Below are 5,552 nucleotides of genomic sequence, written 5' to 3'. Positions count from 1 at the left end.
TAAAATATGCCAGTACCCAGTATGGTCTTGTAAATTTAATGTGACCATTTCATAAGGTTCTGCTGTCAGTACTCCCCATTATACAACAGCAAACATTTGGAATGTCACCTCCATGTTATAACTTTGTTCAGGTGAACTTGAGTTGTGGAGAAGCTTAATTTTCTATTATTTCAGCCCAGTGTTGCTAACCCCTTGGCAATCTTCATGGCCTCTTGCGTTAATGCTTATTAAAAGACATGACCAAATTTGGTGTTTTCCTACTCGGTATGCATCATAGTATGTCATGTGTCAAAACTGAACAGCTTACCCATTCCAAACCCCCTCTTAACACTATTTTACCAGTGCATAGCACCGGCCCGGCCGCGACCTTGTTGTAATTGGTGCAAACTTCACCAGCCATGTGCTTTTGTGTTCTCAGGGCATCGGCACACACTAGGCTACACATTGTTGTTTTTTGAAAGAAAGAAAGAAATGTTTTATTTAACGACGCACTCAACACATTTTATTTATGATTATATGGCGTCAGACATATGGTTAAGGACCACACGGATTTTGAGAGGAAACCCGCTGTCGCCACTACATGGGCTACTCTTTCCGATTAGCAGCAAGGGATCTTCTATTTGCACTTCCCACAGGCAGGATAGCACAAACCATGGCCTTTGTTGAACCAGTTATGGATCACTGGTCGGTGGAAGTGGTTTACACCTACCCACTGAGCCTTGCGGAGCACTCACTGAGGGTTTGGAGTCGGTATCTGGATTAAAAATTCCATGCCTCGACTGGGATCCGAACCCAGTACCTACCAGCCTGTAGACCGATGGCCTAGCCACGATGCCACCGAGGCCGTTTTTTTTTTTTAAGTGTGGTGGATATTTTAATCAGCACTAATTAGCATAATAATTAAGGAAATATAGCATGAATGCACCGTGGATACCAACCACTTTGCATAAAATTAATAGAAATACAAGACAGAGTGATGTAAATAATTGTGTATTATGGAATGGATATATCAGACATTATAAAAATATGGCATATGGTGTCATGAATATTAGACTGCCTGGTCAGGATAAACACAAGCCAATTAATGTACACAGGCTTCGATACATGATTCATGTCAAATCAGTCACTTTACCAAAATCTTTTGATGTTTCTCACAGTTTGTCTGTCAATATACACCACTTATGTCTAGAGCCACATGTAATCAATAATCAAAGGCAGCACTGTAGAAATATGGTTGCAAAGAAATGTTCAGGCCATGGTATATATCCAGATTGCATTTTATAATAGTTCAGGTAAATATATACGTACATACATACATACATACATTCATACATACATACATAGATACATAAAAAATTATAACATATATATATATATATATATATATATATATCCGAAAGAATTCACCGAGTGTTCACAGTTTGTTGCCGACAGAGTTATAGTTCAGTTCGGGGTCGAGTAAGTTTTTCGAATAGGCCCAACTTCTGACACAAGTCTAGATTCCATGTGTACTTGCCAGTGCACCCTGGAGAAGCTAGTCTGTGGTCTTCATTACTGTCATTAAACATCATTAGAAGCATACCACAGTGTATAACTTTGGAATCATTCATGTCCATTTTTGCTTTCAGGAACTCGCCTGCCTGTGTAACACCTCCAGTTGAGATCCGTATTGGTCGGAGAAGTCTAATGTCACTGGGAATTCCATCCGCATCCTTGACGATGTATGACTGTCCATCACAATGGTGTACCACAGCGCTGAACTCTTCTTGACTAAGTCTCTTGGTAACTGGTATGTTGTCACCTTCAGGCTTAAGACACTTTGTTTTAGTAACACCTATAGTTCTTTTGAACAGACATTGGTGTCCCTTTTGAAAGGCACCCTTGTTGTGCAGGTTTTCTGTTGGATTTTTCTTTGGCTTCATTGTTAGCTCACTGGGTGTGGTGTATTCTTTTAGGATAAGGTAAACTGTGAACTTTTGTATGTCTTAGCATGTAGCAGTCTTCAGTGGAATGGAACCTGTGGTGTGTGTTATGTTAATAAATACTCTCATGCAGTAAACTGATGCTTGTTCTGTTTTGAATTTGTTTATGATTGTGGTCAATTCTCTCAGCCATCAGATACTTTAGGCTTCAGTTCACTCCCAGTTTGAAATTGCCCATGTGTCCTGTTGACAGCTGCCAGTGTGCATACTTCCCTCTCATACTGTCCCAAAATAACCTTTTTCTGGCTCACTTGAATTTGCCAAATCTAATATTTAAATTAAGTTTTTAATAAAAGTTCATGCATATGACATATTAAAATATGCCAGTACCCAGTATGGTCTTGTAATTTTAATGTGACCATTTCATAAGGTTCTGCTGTCAGTACTCCCCATTATACAACAGCAAACATTTGGAGTGTCACCTCCATGTTATAACTTTGTTCAGGTGAACTTGAGTTGTGGAGAAGCTTAATTTTCTATTATTTCAGCCCAGTGTTGCTAACCCTCTTGGCAATCTTCATGGCCTCTTGCGTTAATGCTTATTAAAAGACATGACCAAATTTGGTGTTTTCCTACTCGGTATGCGTCATAGTATGTCATGTGTCAAAACTGAACAGCTTACCCATTCCAAACCCCCTCTTAACACTATTTTACCAGTGCATAGCACAGGCCCGGCCGCGACCTTGTTGTAATTGGTGCAAACTTCACCAGCCATGTCCTTTTGTGTTCTCAGGGCATCGGCACACACTAGGCTACACATTGTTGTTTTTTGAAAGAAAGAAAGAAATGTTTTATTTAACGACGCACACAACACATTTTATTTATGGTTATATGGCGTCAGACATATGGTTAAGGACCACACAGATTTTGAGAGGAAACCCGCTGTCGCCACTACATGGGCTACTCTTTCCGATTAGCAGCAAGGGATCTTTTATTTGCGCTTCCCACAGGCAGGATAGCACAAACCATGGCCTTTGTTGAACCAGTTATGGATCACTGATCGGTGGAAGTGGTTTACGCCTACCCACTGAGCCTTGCGGAGCACTCACTCAGGGATTGGAGTCGGTATCTGGATTAAAAATTCCATACCTCGACTGGGATCCGAACCCAGTACCTACCAGCCTGTAGACCAATGGCCTAACCATGACGCCACCGAGGCCGGTTTGTTTTTTGAAGTGTGGTGGATATTTTAATCAGCACTAATTAGCATAATAATTAAGGAAATATAGCATGAATGCACCGTGGATAGCCACCACTTTGCATAAAATTAATAGAAACACAAGACAGAGTAATGTAAATAATTGTGTATTATGGAATGGATATATCAGACATTATAAAAATATGGCATATGGTGTCATGAATATTAGACTGCCTGATCAGGATAAACACAAGCCAATTAATGTACACAGGCTTCGATACATGATTCATGTCAAATCAGTCCCTTTACCAAAATCTTTTGATGTTTCTCACAGTTTGTGTGTCAATATACACCACTTAAGTCTAGAGCCACATGTAATCAATAATCAAAGGCAGCACTGTAGAAATATGGTTCCAAAGAAATGTTCAGGCCAAGGTATATATCCAGATTGCATTTTATAATAGTTCAGGTAAATATATACGTACATACATACATACATACATACATACATAGATACATACATACAAAATTATAACATATATATATATATATATCCGAAAGAATTCACCGAGTGTTCACAGTTTGTTGCCGACAGAGTTATAGTTCAGTTCGGGGTCGAGTAAGTTTTTTGAATAGGCCCCACTTCTGACACAAGTCTAGATTCCATGTGTACTTGCCATTGCACCCTGGAGAAGCTAGTCTGTGGTCTTCATTACTGTCATTAAATATCATTAGAAGCATACCACAGTGTATAATTTTGGAATCATTCACGTCCATTTTTGCTTTCAGGAACTCACCTGCCTTTGTAACACCTCCAGTTGAGATCCGTGTTGGTCGGAGAAGTCTAATGTCACTGAGAATTCCATTCGCATCCTTGACGATGTATGACTGTCCATTACAATGGTGTATCACAGCGCTGAACTCTTCTTGGCTAAGTCTCTTGGTAACTGGTATGTTGTCACCTTCAGGCTTAAGACACTTTCTTTTAGTAACACCTATAGTTCTTTTGAACAGACATTGGTGTCCCTTTTGAAAGGCACCCTTGTTGTGCAGGTTTTCTGTTGGATTTTTCTTTGGCTTCATTGTTAGCTCACTGGGTGTGGTGTATTCTTTTAGGATAAGGTAAACTGTGAACTTTTGTATGTCTTAGCATGTAGCAGTCTTCAGTGGAATGGAACCTGTGGTGTGTGTTATGTTAATAAATACTCTCATGCAGTAAACTGATGCTTGTTCTGTTTTGAATTTGTTTATGATTGTGGTCAATTCTCTCAGCCATCAGATACTTTAGGCTTCAGTTCACTCCCAGTTTGAAATTGCCCATGTGTCCTGTTGACAGCTGCCAGTGTGCATACTTCCCTCTCATACTGTCCCAAAATAACCTTTTTCTGGCTCACTTGAATTTGCCAAATCCAATATTTAAATTAAGTTTTTAATAAAAGTTCATGCATATGACATATTAAAATATGCCAGTACCCAGTATGGTCTTGTAATTTTAATGTGACCATTTCATAAGGTTCTGCTGTCAGTACCTCACATTTTACAACAGCAAACATTTGGAATGTCACCTCCATGTTATAACTTTGTTCAGGTGAACTTGAGGTGTGGAGAAGCTTAATTTTCTATTATTTCAGCCCAGTGATGCTAACCCCCGGGCCAATCTTCATGGCGTCTTGCCTTAATGCATATTAAAAGAGATGACCAAATTTGGTGTTTTCCTACTCGGTATACGTCATAGTATGTCATGTGTCGAAACTGACCAGCTCACCCATTCCAAACACCCTCTTAACACTATTTTACCAGTGCATAGCACCGGCCCGGCCGTGACCTTGTTGTAATTGGTGCAAACTTCACCAGCCATGTGCTTTTGTGTTCTCAGAGCATCGGCACACACTAGGCTATACATTTTTGTTTTTTGAAAGAAAGAAAGAAATGTTTTATTTAACGATGCACTCAAGACATTTTATTTATGGTTATATGGCGTCAGACATATGGTTAAGGACCACACAGATTTTGAGAGGAAACCCGCTGTCGCCACTACATGGGCTACTCTTTCCGATTAGCAGCAAGGGATCTTTTATTTGCGCTTCCCACAGGCAGGATAGCACAAACCATGGCCTTTGTTGAACCAGTTATGGATCACTGGTCGGTGGAAGTGGTTTACGCCTACCCACTGAGCCTTGCGGAGCACTCACTGAGGGTTTGGAGTCGGTATCTGGATTAAAAATTCCATGCCTCGACTGGGATCCGAACCCAGTACCTACCAACCTGTAGACCAATGGCCTAACCACGACGCCACCGAGGCCAGTTTGTTTTTTGAAGTGTGGTGGATATTTTAATCAGCACTAATTAGCATAATAATTAAGGAAATATAGCATGAATGCACCGTGGATAGCCACCACTTTGCATAAAATTAATAGAAACACAAGACAGAG

This window comes from Gigantopelta aegis, chromosome 1 (assembly GCF_016097555.1).
Source record: "Gigantopelta aegis isolate Gae_Host chromosome 1, Gae_host_genome, whole genome shotgun sequence".
NCBI lineage: Eukaryota > Metazoa > Mollusca > Gastropoda > Neomphalida > Peltospiridae > Gigantopelta > Gigantopelta aegis.
Note: the sequence above shows the minus strand (reverse complement) of the source record.